Source organism: Cyanistes caeruleus, unplaced genomic scaffold, assembly GCF_971803275.1.
Source record: "Cyanistes caeruleus unplaced genomic scaffold, bCyaCae1.hap1.1 HAP1_SCAFFOLD_89, whole genome shotgun sequence".
NCBI classification, from domain to species: Eukaryota; Metazoa; Chordata; class Aves; order Passeriformes; family Paridae; genus Cyanistes; species Cyanistes caeruleus.
In genome coordinates this window covers 1729749-1751177 of record NW_028255894.1, presented here as the reverse complement: position 1 = coordinate 1751177, position 21429 = coordinate 1729749, and the positions used below count along the sequence as shown (strand labels likewise).

At 52.3% G+C, this 21429-nt stretch overlaps 1 long non-coding RNA gene across 1 annotated transcript; it reads right to left on the bottom strand.

Annotated features, from left to right (window-relative positions):
* Positions 1–19325: 19325 nt before the first annotated feature.
* On the bottom strand, positions 19326–20358 carry LOC147646662 (uncharacterized). The gene is made up of 3 exons (XR_015281821.1): positions 20280–20358; positions 19943–19999; positions 19326–19653 (listed from the first exon to the last, which is right to left on the bottom strand). It is a non-coding gene; the product is annotated as an uncharacterized LOC147646662 (long non-coding RNA).
* Between the last annotated feature and the right edge of the window lie 1071 nt (positions 20359–21429).

The window sequence follows — 21429 nt, the reverse complement described above, 5'->3', positions numbered from 1 at the left end:
ATAAAAGAAAGAGGAATAAAATCTGGAAAGAAATAGGAAAAATCACAGGAAAAATCAGGTAAAAACTAGGAAAATTTGAGAAGAAATTGGGAAAAAGCTAGAAACGAATTGGAAAAGGAAAAGAGAAGAATCAGAAAAAAGTGGGAAATACATGAAAAAAATTGTGAAAAATTTTGAGAAATCAGGGAAAATATCAGGAAAAGAAAGCCAAAAAGACCCTGGGAAAAATCAGGAAAAAATTAGGAAAAATATTGGAAAAATGAAGGAAAAACCAAAAATATTTGAGAAAAAAAATTGCAAAAAAAATCTGGAAAATAATTGGGAAAAAATCAGAGAAAAAATGTGGAAAAAAAGGAAAATCACGGGAAAATCAGGGAAATGAAATGGAAAAGGATAAAAATATCTGGAAAAATCAGAAAAAAGATAATGAAAAAAAATCAGGAAAGAATTGAGGAAAACCAGAAAAATTAGGGAAAGGATAAGGGAAAAATCTGGAAAAAAATGGGAAAAAAAGGAAAAAACACAAAAATCAAGGAAAAGTTTGAGAAAAAAAAAGGGAAAAATTGGAAAAAAAAAATCAGGAAAATAAAAAAAAATCATTGAAAATATTATGAAAAAAAATAAGGGAAAATCAGGAAAAATATTGAGAAAAAATTGGGTAAAATCAAGAAAAGAGGGAAGAAACCTGGAAAAAATTAGGGAAAATCAGTAAAAAAATTAGGAAATACAGGGAAAAATCAGGGACAAATTGTGAAAAAAATTGGGGAACGATGAGGAATAAATTGCGAAAAGAAGAGGGAAAAGTCAGGAAAAAACGGGGAAAAATCAAGAAAAAAATTTAGGAAAAGAATTGGGAAAAAACAGGGAAAAATCAGAAAAAGAAAGAGGAAGAAGACTGGGAAAAAACTGGGGAAAATCAAGGAAACAAATCAAGGAAAAAATCAGGAAAAGAAAGTGAGGGAAAAAACTTTGGAAAAATGGGAAAAAAATTGGAAAAAAACCAAGAAATATCAAGGAAACAAACAGGAAAAAATCAGGAAAAATTAGGAAAAAAAAGGGGAAATATTAGGACAAATCAGAGGGAAAAATCAGGAAAAAAATTTTAAAAATATTCGAGAAAAATTGTTTGGAAAATGAGGAAAAAAATCAGGAAAAGAAAAAGGGAATAAAACCTGAAAAAAATCAGGGAAAAAAATAAAAAAAAAAAAAAAGAAAAAGAAAAAAATTGCAGGAAAATCAGGAAAAGAAAATGGGTAAAACAGGGGAAAAAATCGTGGAAAAAAATGGGAAAAAACAGAAAAATTACAGAAAAATTGGAGAAAAAGTTGGGAAAAAGACAGAAAACTTTGGGAAAAGAAGAGGAAAAAATCAGGAAAAAATGGGGAAAAAAATGGGAAAAATTCAGGGGAAAATGAGGGAAAAATCAGGAAAAAATAAGAAAAAAAACAAAGAGAGAAAAAAATTGGGGAAAATCAGGAAAAGAACAGGATGAAATCCCCCTATCCCATTTTTCCATGGAATTTTGGGAATTGCGTGCCTGGGAGGTTGTAGAAGAATTTCCAGATCTGGGAATCCAGGGAGAGGGGAAAGGTGGAATTTCAGATGAGCTGGTCAAAATTTTTGGGAAGGTTGATAGCCTGGTCCTCTTCCAGCTTCCAGAATGTTCAGATGAATCCCACGCCTCCTTCCAGCTGGAAATCATGGAAAAATCACGGGAAAGCTGTGATTCAAATTCATGGAGTTTTGCCCCCAAAGCACCCTTTTTTCCCACCAAAATTTCTATTTATCCCCCAAATTTCAATTTTTGAGATAATTAAATGGCGAAGATAATGGGAAATGGGGAAAAATAAGATAGAAATTGAGGAAGAATGGGGAAAAGTTGGGGAAACTAGAAAAATATGGGGGAAAAGTGAGAAAAATGGGAGGAAAAATGGAGCAAAATAGAGGAAAATAGGGAAAAATGGGGAAAAAATAGGGAAAAAATGGGATAAAAATAGGAAAAATTTGAGGAAAATGAGATGGAAATGGAGGAAAAATTGGGAAAAATGGGAGAAAGAAAGGGAAGAAAATTAGGATAAAATTGTGGAAAAATGAGATAAAACCAGGATAAAAATGGGGGGGGGGGAAATAAGGAAAACTGGGATAAAAATGGGAATAAAAATGGTAAAGACGAGGCAAAAATGGGGGAAAAATGGTAGAAATTGGGGAAAATAGGAGTAAACATGGGGAAAAAACTGGGAGGAAATGGAGCAAAAATAGGGTAAAATGGGGAAATAATAGATTAAAAACGGAAAAAAAAATAGGAAAACATAAGGAACGATTTGAGTAAAAATGGAGGAAAAATAGGAAAAAAATCAGAAAAACTGGGAAAAAATGAGGACAAATGAGATAAAAAAAGGGAAATTGAGGGAAAAAGGAAAAAAAAGGGGGGAAATTGGGGAAAAATAAAAAATAGGATAAAAATTGGGAAAATTGTTATGAAAATGAGGAAAAATTAGAAAAAATAGAGCAAAAATGGGATAAAAATCTGGAAAATGGGATAAAATGGAGACAAATTGTACTCTAATAGGGAATGACTGGGAGTGATTTGGCTTATTGTGGGGATCACAGGAAACTGGAGGCACACGGGGTGAGCAACTGGGCAATGCTGGGAGCAGCCACTGCCGGCACCGGGAGCCCCGAACCCCTTTCCCGGCCATGCCGGACCCGCATCCCCCCGGCCCCTCTGCCGGGGCTCTGCCGCCACCGCCACCGGGACCCCCCAAAAACACCTCCCGGGGACCCCCGGGGTGCCCCCGAGGGGCATCTGCGGCTCGGCTCTGGAGCCCTGCCATCCCCAAACATCCCCCCCAAAAACCCCAAAGCCAGGGAGCCCCGGGGTATTTGGGGCGAGCTCCCCCTCCCCGGGCACCTGCGGGATGGGGGGCGATGGTCCCGAAGGAGCTGCAGATGCAGAGAGCGGGGAGCGCAGGTGGAGCCTCCTCTGCCTGCTCCAGCTCTTCCTCCTCCTGCTCCTCCTCTTCCTCCTCCTCTGTCCCTCCTCTTCCTCCCCCTCTGTCCCTCCTCTGTCCCTGGGCGTGGTTCGGAGCCCTCGGGTGAGCGGGGCCGGGCCGGGACACGATGGGAAAGGGCTGGGTCCCCCCCAAACCGAGCTGGGGGCAGCGGAGCTTTGGGGGAACAATGGGAACGGGGCGGGACAGGGGAACAGGGGGAGGTGGGAGCACTGAGGGTCCCCCAGTTCACCCCAGGAGCCCCAAGCCCCGTCCCAGCCCCCCCAGTTCCCCCCGCAGCCCCGGCTGAGGGGGGCTCAGCCCAGGAGCCGCCGTCGTTCGGGGCTCCCCCGAGTGCAGGAACGGGAGAGTTCCCGGCTCGGGGAGGCCCCAGCACAGGAGGGGATCTTGTCCCTCTTCCAGGGCCTTCCAGGGTCTTCAGGCCCCTCTCAAGAGGAGTTTTTCTCTTTTTCAGGTTTTTTTGGGGGGGATCCCACCACTACAGGGGTGTTATTTCCTCCCCATTTTAGGGTGTTTGTGCGGCTGCAGCCCCACAAGCCCCTTTTGAGGGGGGATCATGATGGCTTTAAGTGACATTTTTAGGGGTGTCCCCACCCCAAGCCCCTGTAGGGGATGTTTTGTCCCCCAGGGTGGATTTTGGGGGTTCTCTCTACCATGGCCGCTTTAAGGGCCCCCGGTGTTGTCGGGTCCCACTGTAACTCCTCTTAAAAGGGCAACACCGCTCCCGTTGGTCCCGGGAGGGGTTTGGGGGTACCTGGGTGATGCCGATGAAGGCGATGGGGTCCCCATGCTGGGTATAAACCTTCGTGAGGGGTTCCTGGGGGGTTTTCGGAAGTTCTGGGTGGTTTTGGTGCCATGGTGGTTTTTGGGGGGTTCTCAAGGGGGTTTACAGGGGTCCCGATGGGGGAATTTGGGCGATCCCGGGGGTGGAATTGGGGGTCCCAAGGCTGTTTTGGGGAACCTGCTGGTGATGGAGATGGGGACCCCATGACAGGTATGAACCTTCTCAATGTCTGTATGGAGTTTTGCGGTTTTTTGGGAGTTTTTGGAGCATCCTGGTCTGTGTTTAAGATCCAAGAGAGGTTGGGGTGTCCCGGGGGGTTTGGGGGTTCTCGGCAGGTTTGGGGGTACCTGGGCAATGCAGGTGGCAGTGCTGGGGACCCTGTGCCGGGTTTGAACCTTCTCACTGCCCACGGGCAGCGTCAGCGTGCTCAGGGAGATCCTGGGGGGCCCGGGGGGTCACCCCAAATCCCAGGGACCCCAAATGCTGAGGGACCCCCCGAACTGCCCTCACCGCTGGATCTGCTGCAGGCAGGGGGGCACCAGCACTCGGCCCCCACCCTCCACCATCACAGGGGGGCTGTGGAAGAAATCTGGGGGTGCACGGACAGGTCGGGTGGGACCCCCAAAGTCCTGGGGGAGGGGATACGGGGGGACTTCCAGGAATTCCTGTCACAGGGGGATGAGGGGGAACCCAGGAAGAGTTTGGGGGGGCTGGATGGGTCCTAGGGGGGACCCCCAGGAGTCTTGTGGGGGGTGGGGATGTCAAGGAACAGGGCAACCCCCAGGATGGGTTTGGAGGGGAACCGGATTGGGGCTCTCATGGCAGTGGGATGGGGAGATCTGCCCATGGAATTCTATGGGAATGGCATGGCAGTGAGATCCATCCACAGAATTCCCATGGGAATGGGACAACAGCGGGATCCATCCATGGAGGTCCCGTGGGAATGGGATGATGTCTGAGATCCATCCATGGAATTTCCATGGGAATTGCCACGTTCCCAAATTTTGCCTACTGAAATCCCACATTCCCATTCCCATATTCCCATGGGATTTCTGCCCTCCCCACCTTTACACTCCAGCGCCTCCCGCCCATATCTGACATATTTCTGGAGACATTCCCTGCAGCTGTGAGCCAGGGAATTCATTAATCCCTCAGCCTGGATCTCAGGGATCCCCATGGCGGTGCCACAGTTGCCATCGCAGCCCCACAGATCCCCCAGCCCCGGCTCCCCCCGCTCAGCCCCGCTCTGGCTGTGCCGCTGCTGCAGCATCTGCAGCTCCCCGCTGGCCCCGCCATTGGCGCCGCTCTTTGCTGCCCGCCAGTGGCAGCCCGAGGCTGCAGTGACGTCACCGGTCGCCGGGCAGATCCCGGCGGCGCAGGGCGGCCAAGGCGGAAGCGAAAGTGCCCGAGGGAGCGCGGGGGGAGGGGACGGGGCAATTCCAGGGAATTCCCCTGGATCCCCTCCCGGGATCCCCCGGGACCCTCCTCGGCCGCGCACTGCGGGACCCCCGGGACAAACTGGGCTGAACTCCCGGGCCCTGCGCCCAAACTCTGCCTGCAACCCGCCGGCTTCGGCCCAAAGCGGGGGAAGCCCCGGCATCCGCGGATCCCATTTTTCCTGCGGCTGCGGCTCCCCAGCCCCGGCGGAGCAGGAGCGGGCGCTGGGAGCCCGAGCCCCGATTCCCGATCTCCTTCCCTCTCTCTCTGCTGCTCTCTCCCTCTCCTTTGGGTGATCAGAAATGCCAGAGCGGCTGGAGAGCCCCGTGCCCAGCTCGGCTTTCCCTGGAAAGGGAGGCCTGGGGGTGCGGTGCCCCGGGATGGCCGGGAATGGGGCTCCGGGGGTCCCCGGGCTGACGGAACCGGGGGATCCAGGGGCTGCCAGGGGAGGATCCCCGGGAAAGGGGGTGCAGGGCGCTGTTGGTGCAGGAGAAGGGGCTGCAGGGGGTCCCGGAGCTGGGGAAGGAGATGCGGGGGGGTCCCAGGGCCCAGGAATGGGGATCCAAGGGGGTCTGGAAAAGGCTGAGCAGGAAATCCAGGAGTGCAGACCTAATTCACATCAGAGACACAGAAATCCGGATGCAACAGGAAACCAAACACTAAGGACTCCACAACTTGGAAACAATGAACACTAAACCAATGGATTTCTATGGGTTCAGACTGTATAAAGTTCAGGAAACATCTAGGAAAACTCACATGTCATGGAATGATTTTCTCTGCACATGCAGACTGTGTGTGGTTGAAATGATTCTGTTCAGAATCAAGTCATACCTTATTTCTCTGGAGACATTGTTGGAGAGTTTTCGCTTTTCACAGTTTCAGCGAAAGGATCACACCATTAGAAGAATTTTTTGCAATAATTCTACTTTTCTGTTGTCAGTTCTGCTTGGCCCAGGGGTGTGAGAATCAGTTTTTAGTCAGAGAAGAAAAAGAAAATACTTGATTTCTTTCTAATTTTTTTTATGTTTGTGCATGGCTCTTTGGGATGGCAAAATTATGGTATGGGTTTTTCCATGTTCACCTTTAAGCTGCATTTTGAAAACTAGAAGACCTTGAAAGGAGGCCCTTTAAAATGTAAACAGTTAATAGAAAATTGTTTAAAAAAAACAACAAAGAAACAGCAGATGGGGGAGGGAGCCCTCCATGTGAGTCATCCCATGGCTGCCCTGGAAGAGAAGCTTCATTCCAGGCAGCCAGCAGAGGAGCTTTAGAAATGCAAATTAACACCCCTGGGGCAAAGCCTGGACAATGTACCAGGGTGTTCCTGCCTGGGGGAGGAATTGGGCTGAATTCCTCTGCCCCTCACCCCAAGCTCTGCCTGGGGGCACAGATGGAATTTGCACAGCTAAAGGCAGAGCCCATGGTGAGGATATCTGACTCTGCAGCAGAAATTGGTTAAGCTGCAAAGGAAAACTGCAAATGGACAATGTTGTGAAAACTTCACTATAAAAAATGGGGGAGAATCATCCCAGTCCCCACCTCAACTTGTGTTCTCACTTTCTATGTTATCCAGGGTGAATTAGAGCACTGGGGTTTTTTTGCTACCCCAAGCGAAATCAGTTGGGAATCCAAGTATGTGCTGATTTAATTAGAGGAAAGCCCAAAATTGATGCTGCCCTGACTGGAGGGAGCACAAAAAAATGGGGAAAAGATGAATGGCCACCAGAACAAATCCTGCAACACCATGGGCCAGCCCCGGGGAACCCTAACAAATTCATATCTGGAGTCAGAGAACCCATTTATCATTTCCATGGCATAATTAGATTACAGGATGTCTTCAAAATAATCCCCAACCAGACAGCTCCAGTTCCAGATTTCCCAACCAATCCACCCAGATGAGGAACACATTTCACCATGGGATAGAGTCACATTATCTTTTAGCAGAAAAAGGAGGCAGAGTCTGTGGAAAGTTAAATGACTCAAACTGCTGTTGGCAAATAGATCACAGAGGAAAAGTGGAGAAACAGATAACAAAGGATATAAGAAAAATGTAATGTACCGGTCCAAATGTGGAAAGGATGGGAACGGGCAACTTTTTTGTGGTTCCCTGGCAGACCATGGGTTAAACTAATGCAGTTTCTCCTCTTATGTTCTACAGCAACTCTCATCTCTTCACCATACACGGCACCTTGCTGAGTGCAGCTCATTCAGCAGCTGAGCAAGGGGATGCAGGTGGCAGCCAGGCCTCCTGAGCCACAAACGGCTACAAAAGGACAGAGAATGAGGGCAATGAGAGCAATCCCAAAATCAAAGAACACCCAGGAAGAAAAAACAGAGTCAATGAGTGAATCTGCTTGCAGATATGGATTTGCACATAAAGAAGCAACGGGAGAAAGCATCAGTTTCAGAAAATGTTACCAATTGACAAGGACCGCTGCTCTGACAAAGTCCCGCTAAATTCCTGAACTTCCAGAAGAACAAAGACTTAACAGAGCCATCAATATCGGATGTTCTACAAAAGTGGTGGGTACATATTAACCGGGACATGCAGGAGGCAGATGGGGAAGTCTGAACCTTCCAAGCACCTCCGCCAGTGGGGAAAGGGACAGGGACACGCGGCCGGGAAAATCAGGACAAAAACGAGGCCGCGTCCTCCAGCAGCTGGAGAGAGCGCACGGCAAATGCCCCACGGCCTCTCCCTTTGGGCAGCAATAAAGTCACTCTCACACCGCTCCTCGGGCTCCTTTGGCCACACAAACCTCTGGCGCCGGGAATTTTCCCGCCCAGCCCCGGGCACAGCGCAGCCACCTCCGGGCTACCGACACGAACCGGGACGAGCCAGCGCTGCTCCGGCACCGGCTCCTGCCGAGGCCCCAGCGGGAAGGAGACCGCGGGCAGCCGCTCCCGCAGCGCCCTCACGCCAGGGCCAACACGGGCCGGCCACGGCACAAGCCACCCGCCACAGCCCCCTGCCGCCCCCTCCCGGGCCCGCAGCGAGCCCCGAGCCCCCGCAGAACCGAGCGCGGCTCCCACCTGCGATGGCTGGGGCCGCCTCCGAGCTCCGCCGCCGCCTCACCGGGCTCCGGCCGCTGCCGCCGCTGCCGGGCCCGCACAGACGCTCCGGCAATGGCGGCTCTCCTGCCCCACGGCCGCCCTGGGGGCGCCAGCGGGGCCGGGCTTGTCCCCGCTCTGCCCAATCAGCGCGCGCCAGAATCACGAGTGACGGCAGCAGCAGCCAATCGTAGCCAGCGGTGGGCTCTGCACACGGCACAGCCCCGCCCCGCGCTCTCAGGGCCCCCCGGGCTGTGTGAGGGGAAGGGCGGAGATGAGGAACAGGCCTGGAACGGGCCCGGCCCGAGCTGCCATTGAGCTCCCAACACAAACAAAGTTCTCCGCAGCTCCCGGCCCGCCTTTCCCAGCCCTGGGTGTTCGGTGGCTCCGGCTCAGCGGGAAGCCCTGGAGCCGCACTTCTCCCACCTCTAATTAGGAGCATCAGTGCATCGCTCGTATTTCCCCCCAAAAGGGAAAACTGCCCCAAATCCCTGTGGATGAGTGGGGGAGGAGAGAGATTTCTGGCAGAAAACTCAGGAAAGGATCATGAGAGGTAAAGTGATAGCCCTAAAACCAGCTTCCCCCCACCCCTCCCTCCTCCCAGCTGTGCCTCCTACCCCTCCTACCCGCAGTGCAGGTGCGGTGAATTAAAGGGCCAGGAGACCTTCTGCTCCCTTTAACAAGCCTTTATTAGAGAGAACTGGGCCTAGAGGTGGGGGCTCGGGGTGCGCGCCGCCGCTGCTCCCCGTGGTCGATGTCGAGGAGGAGGATCACACAGGCCTGTTGTCATCCACTGTCAGCAGGACCAGAGCCTCTATCCTCGCCAGGATCACCCAGAGACTCTGTCTTAGGTTCAAAGGTCTAGGGGTGTCTTCCCTCTCAAGTCCTGCCCAGGTCATGGCAACCAGCTTGCTGGACTGGGATTGGCACACCCAGTCTCCACAGGTCCCCGCTGCCTCCACAGTGGGGTCCTCCAGATGTTCCCTGAGCGTGGCTCGTTGTCCAGGGCTGTCTTTGCTCCCAGGTGGTAATATGATTTTAATATGCACCCATGTGCAAGTCTTTATGGGAAATGGGGAAGTTTATCCTGGGTAGCAGCGGCTAAATTGCCCAACGGGTTGGAAGAGAATAAGGGGTGGGGGTACAAATGCAAGGATAAAACAAGTACAAACTTCTTGACAGTGGGCCCTTTTAGGGCTTGCAACACCAAAAAGAAATAAAACAAATATGAACTCCTTAACAGTGAACCCTTTTGGGACTTACAACACCAAAACCCCTTATCCAGGGACCTAAACTGGGATTGAAACAGGAACATATAATTTGAACACTGGGATTTTTATTTATAACAATATCCCCCCTCTTTTAATTTGACCAGGCATCAGCCTGCGTCAATTTGTTATTTCAGGCTCCTGGTAGTGAAACTTCTTTAGTCTTTGGTATTGGTCATATACCCTTTTTGCTTCTTTCAGCTCTGAACTTCCTAACATTAGGATCTTAGTTTTTCCCTTCTCTTGGGTTATTTCTAATGAGTTGTAGATCGTGCTGCTGGACTGTGTTACTGAGGTAATCATTCTGATCAAACACGGGATGATGCAGGGAAGAAATAACAGTCCTGCTAGTCCCGCTATACCGATGAATGCCACCTTTTCCCACCAGCCCTTAAAGGACCAGAAACTATCCCATCAATCAGTATTCAGGATCGGTGTCCATTCTTGGTTCCCTACGTAGGAGATTTTTCTGATCTCTTTAGAAATGTTCCAGATTACTTCACTTTTATCATCTATTTCTAGGCAGCATTCAGAGGTGTTGAACTTCCCACAGATTCCCCCCTCATCAGCGAGAAGGTAATCTACTGCCAGTCGGAGTTGGTACACCAGGTACATCAGGTCTGGGAGAGGTGGTCACTTATATGATCAAGGGCCAGGGCTGTTTTGTTCCATGTTATTTCAATTACAGCTTGGAGCCTGATTATTCTGTTTAACATGTATATTGGGGTCCTATATCCCCAGGACCCATCCTGGGCCCAGGTTGCTGGCCCATAAGTTCTTATTATTTCCTCCAGGGTCCAGACTGTTCCTTTCCAATCCTGGGTCCCTCCTGTGCTTATTACACTCCTCTTCTTCCTTTTTAGGGGCCTCTTTAGGTTGTCATATAGTGGTACTCCAAGCTCTGAGCCAATCTCTTTAGGGAGCAGGAAGAAAGCTGGCTTTATCACCCCAATCGTGCAGCTACCTGACCAGTCTCCTGGTAGATGTGTATAAGCTGCATCCCCGCAGATCCAAAAGAAATCATCTGGGGCTTCCCAAAAACCCTCCCTGTCTTCATAGGGGTACTCCCAATGCTTTGATAGGCTTCTAATTCCCCAGAAGGGATTGATCCCTTTTTCTGCACATTCATAAAGGTTATATCCTTTGTGATGAATGCACCCTTTTCCCCTTTTCTCTAAGGACCAGTATCAGTTGGGCTCTTGGGGAACCCATTTAGTTCCTAGATTCTTTGTTATATCTTTTGCATGCCATCCGCCCCACCAGGGTTCTATATCTTTTTCCAGTTTGTAGAATACAGTCTTCCCCAATTACCTTAGCCTTTAACTCCCATTTTTCTCTTCTCCTTTACCCTGGTGTTCTTTGGTCTTCCCCAGTTCATTTTATGCTTAAAATTTCTCGAGGTTTCAAGCTAATTCCCTTCCAGCCAAATATCAGACATTTTAGTACTCCCACATACCAAACAATCAGTTATATTTAATTCCTTGCTGATCTTTTCAGCTGAATCAATGAACAAGTTCTTCCCACTCAAATTTTCCTATTCTTCATTTCCCACCCTCATGTCCACTCTTTTCTCCTTTACTACATCAGGTTCACCTTTTACTGGTTCGTTCATTTCAAAGCACAGCCAAGTATCCCTCATGGGACAGTCTCCCAGAAGACGTTCTCTAAAAGTGACTGTATTTCTGGTAATCCAATATGTTTTTCCGTTTTCTTGGCATTCTTCTAATTGTGATTTGTTGTGACAAGAAGGACTCAAATTTGTGTGGACCCTTACCAGGGACCCTAGATTTTCCCCATCATACAAGGGATAATAACATTTCATGCAAGAGTCTGTCCCCATGGCATTGGTGAGGTGCATTGCTATCACCAGACCTACCATGAGCCTTGTGATGATCCTTTTAGGCTCCCTCCAGTCCGTGACTCCCAAAAGTCCAGCAGGAACCATGTTTGATCTCCCCTGGTCTTCCTCTTGGGGTTTTCCTCACACTTTTTTGGGGGTCTGAGTCCAAGGCTTACAGCTTTATTATTTTTTTTGTCCTTCTCCTTTTTACTGTTGTCGGTTTTGGTCTTGGGAAAAGCTGCCCAGGGAGGAATATAGTCTTGGCTAAGAAATTGGAGCCTTATTCAGGGGGGGAGGGGTTCTTTTACTTTTTCAAATAATAATAATAATAATAATAAAAATAATAATAATAATAATAGTTACAAGTTAACCACAACTGGAAAACACCTTAACATTAGTTCACAGACTTTAAAGAAACACTTAACCACAAATGTAGCAGCCAAGAGAACACTTAACAACAACTGTTGTAATTCCAGTTCCTGATTGGGGACTTTAGTCTCTGGGTTTCCTTCTTTAGGTTATTTTCAAGTCCTTGGCGTTGGGGACAACAGTCCAGTTAGAGGGATCTTTTTCAGAGTTGACTTCCCCATCTGGTGGTGCCACTGGTCCTTTAACTCGAGTCACGTGTGTCCACCCTTTTTCCCGGGTTCTCACAGCCGTATGTGTGGTGAGTTGAACTTGGTAGGGTCCTTCAAACTTTGGAGTGAGAGGAGAGTTAGCCCAAGATTTTACCAATACCCAATCCCCAGGGTTAATATGGTGTGTGTCTACCTCTAAGGGAGGAGTCTGGGGGAGATACCCTTTTTTCCTGAGGTTTTCTAAAGTTTTAACAACAGTTTCCAAATACCTCCTTGAGGTTTCTTCCCCTTCCGTATACTGGGCAGTGCTGTAAGGAGTAATTAAAAAGGGGAGTCCAAATAACATTTCATAAGGGGATACCCCTAAATCTGCTCGAGGTCGGGTTCTTATCTGTAATAAAGCCAAAGGGAAACATTTTATCCAATCTAATTTAGTCTCCAGAGTCAGCTTGGTTAAGGTGGTTTTTATGGTCTTATTCATCCGTTCTACCTGACCGGAGCTCTGGGGATGCCATGGGGTGTGTAACCTCCACTTTATCCCCAGGGCTTCAGTGGTTTCCTGGAGGACATGGGCAGTGAAATGGGGGCCGAGTCTATGTTATTGATTAACCCATACCTGGGGACAATATGTTCCAAAAGTATTTTGACTACTACTCTCGCTCTTTCATTCCAAGTGGGAAAAGCCTCTGGCCAATGGGTCAGGTGATCTACAATCACTAGCAGGTGTTTGTATCCCTGTGCTAGAGGCATTTCTGTGAAATCAATTTACACATTTTGGAAGGGTCTCTCCGCTAGTTCCCTCCCCCCTGGTACGGGTTTCGTCATCACTCGTTGGTTTACCCTTTGACACGTTACACAGCCCTGAGTGATGGCCTTTGCTATATCATAAACCCCTATGCAGATGTTCTCCCTCAAGGAGTGGTCACATAGACCCTGCGTCCCCCAATGTGTCAATTTGTGTATTTCATCCAATACCCTGCTATTGCAGTCCGCAACTCCAGGATCTCGTCCAGAGAAGCAGCAGGATTCTGGGGACCAGCATCAAACACCAACCGAGACGGGCTCCCGGTTCACGAAACCATTTATTCAGCATGGGAACAAAGTCAGGTCCAGAACAGAGAGCCCTGAACAGAGGCACAGCAGGGGTTTTTGAGGGACAGAACCCCCGAGGGTTTCCACCTTTGAGGGTGGAGTTCAGGGTCAGGGACCAGTAGAAGCACAGCAAGGGAGAACCCTGCAGGGACTCAAACCCAATCAGAACACCTGGGCCGCCCTTCTCAAGGGGTTTGGGGTGGGACAATGTAACTCTTTGTCTCCCCTGAGGCCGCTGCCACATCTGCTCCTTTTTTATTTTTTTTTTTTTATTTTTTTTTTATTATAATTAGGAGTTTAAAATGTTTCCAAACATATACCTTAAAATCTCCCCTCCTCCACAGAGCACCCGCTTTGCTTTGTGGGACAACAAAAGCTCAATAACAAAACACATTAAGCAAACAGAAAAAACAATATTGAAAACAAACATTTAAATCTCGGACCATGCCGGGCAAATGAAACGGTGATGGTACTTAATGCAAACATAATGGTTTTTTAGTTCAGTCTCTTCCAGTTTAGGATTCTCTTTGAGGAAGGGTGCAGCTCTTAGATCTCCTCTCACGAGGGGCAGAGTTCTTCCATCTCCAGTTTCGGCTCTGGTTCCCATGTGGGCATCGCTGCTTTAGATGATCTCGGTGAAACCCTGGCTTTGGGAGCTCAGGTTCCAGTTTCGATCTCCCCGGAGGAGGTGTTGCCCACGATGGAAAAGGCAGAGCCCCCAGGGGTGGAGCACCGAACAAAGGGGTGGGAGCGAAGCAGGAGTTACTGGGGGAAGGGAAGGTTCGGGGCTGGAAAAGAAGGAGCAAGGTGGGAAACAAGGAATCCCAGACCGCGTGGCCAGAGCCATCTTGGGATGGGGGGGGAGGCCGGGATGGACTTTCCCGGACCGGGAATGGGGAATATGGAAAGACAGGGGGTGAAGGAGGACACGGAACAGCGGGCAGACGGCAGCAGACCTGCATCACTCTGGATGTTCTCTGTCCCTTGCCTGCCTTAGGAACAGGGATGGGATGGCAGAAAGACACCGGGGTGATGGGGAGTTGGCAGCAGCCCCGAGCCATCTTGGCTTTTTTCACCCTTTGTCCTGCCCTTAGGAACAGAGGAAAGGGGAAGGTACAGGGAGGTATACACCAAAAAAAAAAAAAGGAACTTCACAGAAGACAAAAACAGTCCACCAGAAGAGCCATACCATCCATAATCGTCCATAATGTTAATATAATCGTCCATAATGTTAATATAATCGTCCATAATATGTCTCGTTGGGTGATGGAAGGTGTCCCAGTGTCTGGTCTTGGCTCCCACACCTCCGTAAGCCCTTTTCGTCCCCATGCCCGAGGCACTCCCAACCCAGCCTTCCTGCCAGGTACTCTCGAGTCCTCATTTCTTAGGCGGAAGTCTCGCCAGCTCTCAAGCCATCAGCCGGTGACTTACGAGGTGTCCATGGAGCCGGGTCCTGCTGTTCTCATGCTTCACTGGAGGCCACGCAATCTCTCACCATATGTTGCAGTCAGCAACCTCAGGATCTCATCCAGGGAAGCAGCAGGATTCTGGGGACCAGCATCAAACACCAACCAAGACGGGCTCCCGTTCATGAAACCATTTATTCAGCATGGGAACAAAGTCAGGTCCAGAACAGAGAGCCCCGAACAGAGGCACAGCAGGGGTTTTTGAGGGACAGAACTCTCAAGGGTTTCCACCTTTGAGGGTGGAGTTCAGGGTCAGGGAGCAGTAGAAGCACAGCAAGGGAGAGCCCCTGCAGGGACTCAAACCCAATCAGAACTCCTGGGCCGCCCTTCTCAAGGGGTTTGGGGTGGGACAATGTTAACTCTTTGTCTCCCTGAGGCTGCTACCACACCACTATAATATTTTTTCCCCTGATCTATCATGCTGAGCACCATGCAAGGCTGTAGAGAGGACAAGACAACCTCTGTTTTTAAAACTCTGCCCTGCAGCTATTCCTTACGGTGCTGTCAGCAGGGAAGACATTTTGTCTTCTAAAACCTTACCTCTGATAGTTTTTCCCATCTGAAAACTATCTGGGCCAGGGGCAGCACCCAGGGACCTGCCCTGCCAGGGGGAACTTATACCTGGATCTTATAACTAAGTATCAGAAACAAGGGCACACACTCTGTATTCCAGACTCCAACATTTTATTCTTATTCTTAATTTTCCATGTTTTAAGTAGTACTACGTCTTCATCTACTTCAGCTTCTACCTCTTCTTCCTAATATTCCTATTCTTATTCTTTATAATTTTTTGGTTTCTGGAGGGTCTTATGCAGGTTTTGGGGGGGGGAGGGGGGGGCAGGGTTTGGGGTTTTTTTCTTTTCTACTACTACTTCCTAAACACAACTTTCTTTTCTTTTGTTAGAATTGTGTGTGTTGCAGTCCAGCAGGCCGCCGTCGTGTCCTGGAAGCAACACCTCCTGTCTGTGTCCATTCCTCATGGCCAAAGGCCACAGGATCAGCATGGAGTCCTTTCCTGAGGAGAGGAAATGGCCTTGGAGTCCAGCAGGGAGGAGCTGGAGCCAGTGTCCCTGCAAAGGGCCAAGAGCCGTGTGGCTGTGGCCCTCGGGGACCCGGTGCAGGGGTGCCGCTGGCGGTGCCAGGCTGCCGCTGGGAGCCGATGACTTTCCAGGTGCCTTCCCGGCCGGACGATGGGCCGGGATGCGGCGCTGAGCCCCGGCAGTGAGGGTCCCCCTTTGGGTGCTGCTTTGGGCTGCCGTGTGCCCTCGGGGAGCCGCCCCGGGGGTGCCGCAGAGCGGCCGGGGCCGGCTCAGCCCGCAGGGCCAGCACATGCCGGGGCAGCCCGTGCGGCTCCCTCGGGGCTCTGGGCAGGCCGCGGGGCAGCCGCCATCTGCAGCCCGGTGCTGCTGGCAGCGGGCGCTGATCCTGTGGCTGTGCCGCCAGGCAGGGGCAGCGGAACAGCCCCCGCAGTGCCTGCAGCGCCAGCAGTGCCCGCAGTGCCTGCCTCAAGAGCGAGCGGCCTTTCCTGTGGGGAAGCGGCTGCCCAGGAGAAGAGACATCTTCCACCGTGGCTTGGGCTGCCAGAGGGCCAGGCCCGGCACAGAGTTGCTCTTGCGGGCACAGCTCGGGCTCCTGGCACTCCACCCAAGCTTCTCGAGGGACAGGCAGCAGGATTCCCTCTTGGGCTAAATCTGCCAGTCTCTGCTGCCTGGCCTCTTCTCCTTCCTCGTGCAGCTCCAGGACGCTCACCTCATCCCAGTCATCGTCCTCCCGCTGCCAGGCCTTGAGCTGGCTGCACAGGATGTCGCAGTATTCCCTGCTGTCCTGAGCCAGCTCTCCATCACTGTCATCATCCCTGCTGGACCTGGAGGATTTTCTCTTTGCTTTGCCTCCAGTCACCTCCTGGCCATCCTGGCACAGCTCTTGCTTGCGGCAAGCTTCCCAGTCCAAGAGTGCCTGGCGGCTCGTGCCTTCTCCTGGGGACAGCCGCTGCTCAGGAGATTCTTCCCAATCTGAGAATTCCTGACAGTGATCGCTGTCCGCCTGCCACGGCTCCTGCTCCCTGCACTCGCCCCACTCGGAGACAACTGGGGAGGGCTCTTGCTCCCTGCCCTCATCCCAGTCCCAGAAATGCCAGTAGCTCCCCCATACTTGGACCAGCTCTTGCTCAAGGCCTTCATCCCACTCAGAGAGCTCCTGGCAGCTCTGGGCTTCTCCTGGGGACATCTGTGGCTCAGTGCAGGCTTCCCCTGGAGTCCCTTGCTGGAACTTGTTCATTTCTCCTCGGCAGAGCTCTGGCTCTTCCTCAGCGCAGGACTCCACGGCTCCTCTCCTCCCTCTGCTTGCCCTCTCAGCCTCCTCTTGCTGCTCCCTCAAGGCCTGGGCTCTCTGTGAGCCGGGCCAGGGCCTGGGGGGCTGGGACTTGGGCTTCACCTTCTCCTCCTCCGTGCCTGCAGTCCTCTGGCGCACACAGGTACCTGGACACAGCCACTGTCCTGGGACTGACCCAGGCCCCGCAAGCCCTTTATATACCCCCCAGCCGGGGCAGGGCTCTGCCATGTCACAATGGACTTTGGGCACCGCAAGGTCCCGCGTCACCACGGGCCCTGACACCCCGTGCCTGTGTCACAAAGGCCACCCCGGCACCCCGTGCCTGTGTCACAAAGGCCAACCCGGCACCCCGTGCCTGTGTCACAAAGGCCACCCTGGCACCCCTTCAACAGCCCAAGGCACCAGGAGCGGCCTGGAGCAGCCCAGGCCTTGGGGGATTGCAGCCCCTTCTTCTGGGCCGCTCCTTCAAATGATCAGGAGCGGCTGGGGCCAAGTGAAGGTGCAAAAGGAGACCGTGTGTGTCTTCCTTTGAAAGACAGGGGCCTGCTAAGGGAGGCAGGAGGCTCCTTTGCAATGGAAAATGTAAACCCCCTCCCTCCCAATTATTATCCCTTTGAAAGGCACTCTCTGGCAAAGATAGGAGGACAGGAAGAACAGTTTGTGCTGCTTTTGCATGAATTGCTATTTGGTGAGCAGGGAAGAAGCCCCCCATGGAAATGATTTTACTGAGAGGAGCTGCTAAGCGAGAGCTGCCCCTGTGCCAAGCAAAATCCAAGAGCTGGCTAGCTGTGGGAACTGACTACCTATTAAAGCATTTAAAAAGCTGGATCCACCTCGGTGAGATTGACATTTTGCAGACAGGCAAGCCAGGGAAATCTCTCTCTTGCTTCCACCTTTGAGGAGGTACCCGGCTGCCGGTCGGGCCGGGCCCCGCTGCACTGCGGCCCTTGCAGTCGTGCTGACAGTGGCCGCAACAATCCTTAAAGCTTCAGGGTCCCCTGACACCCGGGCAACCGAGGAGGAAATTAAAGGAGCGGGTTCACTGGAGTCCCCAAAACCAACTGGAATAGGAAAATCAAGTAGGGATGAGGCCCATAAAGCCTGCGCAGCACAGGAGCAAAGTGCAAAGACCAGGCCTAGGGGCAGACACAACAATATCTAGGGGAGGTGTGAGGGCGCAGTCTGAGGGCATGGGTCCAGACACAGACTGGGGTTAGAAAGATGCAAAATACTGTGATGAATTGCAACCAATCGGGGGAGAGATACAGGAAGATTCTAGAAACATAACTTTCAGTGGGGTGACTTGATGAATGTATGAATTGCCATCAAGCCTTTGGCAAGTGCTTCCCAAGGCTTGAACTCAAAGCCTGCTGCTTCAGGGCTGAAGTCTTTCTGGCCCTGTGTCCCAGAAGGGCTGAATCGCACAGGCTCGGCCTGGCGGGGCCGGGCTGGCCCCAGCAGTGACCGGGTGGGGACGGGAGGCTGCGGGACCCCGGCTGAGGCTGGGCCGGACCACGGCTGCTCACACCTTGCCGAGCCTGAGCCGTGCCCCGCTGCCGGCCCCCGCTGAGCTGGAGTCCGCTGGGCTCCGGGAGGAGCTCCGGGTGGGTCCAGGCCCCCTCGGCCACGGCCCGTGCAGCACATGGTAATTGAAAGAAATTGGCCAGGAGACAAAACTCCTGTTTGATGCCTTTATTAGGATTCAGCTCTTGGGGTGGCGGGGGCCCAAGGGATTGCTTGCATCACGGCCATTCCCACACTGTCAGCTCCAAGGAGGAGACACAATTCAGCTTTGTAGCACACACTGCAGAGCTGGGGCTTCCATCCTCATGAGAGTAGTCAGGGACCTGTCATCCTGGTTTGCTGTCTAGGGCTGTCAGTCCTTTCCAGTCCTCTTAGCTCATGGTGATGCAGGAAGATGGTTTTTAAGCAGGTGTAGGTGATGCAGGGAGATGATCTTGCATCATTGCTTGCTCAAATATGTTTCATTGTCCTTTTATTCCTCTGTTAGCTCATTGTTTTGGTGTCCTGCACGCCTTAGTTTGCATATTACTCGGTTACACAGCTTCCTGGGAGTTTCTTTGTTCTAGTGTGGCACAGAGACCATGGGAGTTGCCTCCTTCTGTGGCATACCTTTCTAATGGGTTGCTTTTGTTAGTTGGATTTAGCTCCCCTGGGAGCAGCTCTGTTACAAGGTAGCAGGGAAGTAAGGGGAAAGGGTACAGGAATGTCTCATAAGAACCTTTAAAACACTTCAGAAACTGGTAAGTAATTAACATTACTAATAACCATCAGAGTAAACAAGGGGTACAAGGTTTACAAATGGGATAAGAACATTAACTGTACATAACTAAACACAGTATTTTATCTGGGGTGGATTTCTTGAGAGATTTTATTCATGACACCTCTCTTCCCCTATGCCCTGTACACCATGGGTAGCAAAAAAAAGGTCTTGTGAGACTGCCTATTATAACTATATGCCTATGTAATATGCTATATTTATATACATAAGGAAAAAAAAATAAAGGAACAATGCTAGAGAAAAGGAAAATCGCTGCTCTCTCAGGTGGTGCCCAGCAGACAGAGCCTGCCAGATCAGCTCTCTGCAGAGCTCCAGCAGCACAGCCAGCCTAGGCCCGACAGACGAGGCTTTGTCCTCCATGCCCTGCGTAGCTGATCTTGCAGGTTATCAAAGATGGAATATCGAGCCCTCTCTATTGCCTGTAGGATGTACAGTGTTTGAATTGCCAGGTTTACAATGGCAGGGCTGCTGCCATCCACCATGTTCACAAGGGCTGGAAGAGAGACGAACAGAGCCACGGTCAGATCCCAGACCTGTGAGGGCCCACGGATAGCCCCCTGCCAGGGCCATCCCAGTCGGCTCTTGCCATGGCCAGCAGGGAGCAGGGACCAAGGGGATCAGCCTGAAGCTGCTGGCCACGAATGCCCCATGTGCCCCTGAAATCTCGGTGTGCTCTGCTCACACTGCCCCTCATCCACACGGGGAGCAGAGCCCTCCGCAGCCAGGCCAGGACCTGCAGCTCCACCCGCCAGCCCCACTGACAGCCCGCTGCCCTCACTCACATTTGTAAATGAGCTGCATCTCTTCCTTCTGCCCCCTCAGGAGCCGCCCGGCTATCCCTGGGAACACAGAGCCTGTCAGGGCCCCAGCGGCACAGCTCCCTGCCAGCGGCGCTGCCAGCCCTGTGGCCACACGGCCTCCCGCCCCGGCAGGGCTCAGCCCGGGCCCTTGCCGCATCCTGACTCAGCCCAAGGGCACGGCTGCCAGAGGCCGGCAGCAGCAGCCCCGAGGGCAGCCGGGGCTCCAGGGCGCCGGGCCCGGGTGCCGCTGCCGGGGCAGCAGCCGGGGCCGGGGCCGAGCTGCGGCGGGGCGGGGAGGGAGCCCGGGTTCGTGGCTCACCGATGAACCTGATGGCCGCCTCTTGCAAGGGCTCCTGTGGGCAGTCCAGGTACGGCAGGGCCCGGCGCAGCTGCTCGGCCGCTCGGTTCCTGTTCTGTGCCAGCTGCAGAGAGCGGCAGGAGGGAAGGGTTGGTGCGGGCTCTGCCCCTCGGCCGGGCACTGCCTGCGGCCAGCCCCGGCCTCCCGTGCCCGCCCAGCCCTGAGGCCCGGCCAGCAGCCGCTGGCGCCGGGCTCTGGAGGGGGCAGAGGGCCGGCTGCTGCCCGGGGAGCCGCGGTGCCGCCCCTGCCCGCAGCCCCAGTGTGGGGCTCCATTGGCACCCGGCTCGGGGCCCCAGGAGCCTGGAGAAGAAGCCGTGTGGCCGGCTGCGGCACTGGGCAGGGGCACAGCTGCCAGCCCCACAAACCGAGCGCCGGAGACAGGGGGCTTCTCCAGGCTGAGGCTGGGCCTTCCAAGCCGTCCTTACCAGGCACTCGGTGATCATCCACAGCTTCTTCTTCTTCACTGGTCTTTCCAGATCTCTCCTCTTCAGGAACTCAGCCGCACAAAGCAGCGTTGCCCAAGAAGCCTGGAGAGCAGCAGAGACCCGCAGATGGCCCCACAAGCCAGGACACAGGACCCGCATTTGTGTGCCAAGGCCTGGAGGAGGCTGCAGCCGGCAAGGTGCCAGGGCAGGAGGCAGCCGAGCCCCGTGCCCGGGTGACAGCAGCAGCCCAGGAATCCTCACCTCCGCCACCTGCTGGTTCTCGTCGTGGCAGTGGAAGAAGAGTGGCAGCAGGCTCTGGTGCACGTGTGACTTCAGGGCCTTTTTTTCCTTTTCCGTTAGAACAGTCATCAGCGATCGGAAGAATAATATGGACACCAGCTGCACCTGGCTATTATCCTATATGAAAGGAAGGAAAAAACACCTCAGCCCTGTCTGCATGGGGCTCAGCAGGGCGCAGGTGGGCAAATCCCCAGGGCACCAAGTGTCTGGGCAGCACCCAGTGGCCTCGGCTGGGGGCACAGAGTCTTACATGGTCAAAGAGTGGCAGGAGTGCCTCAGCCAGCTGCAGAGCCATGTGGCTGGGTATCAGCATGTCCTTGTCCAAAACTATAAAGCTGAGCACCATGATTGCCTTCCTAACTATCTCTCCATCTGCATCCCACAGG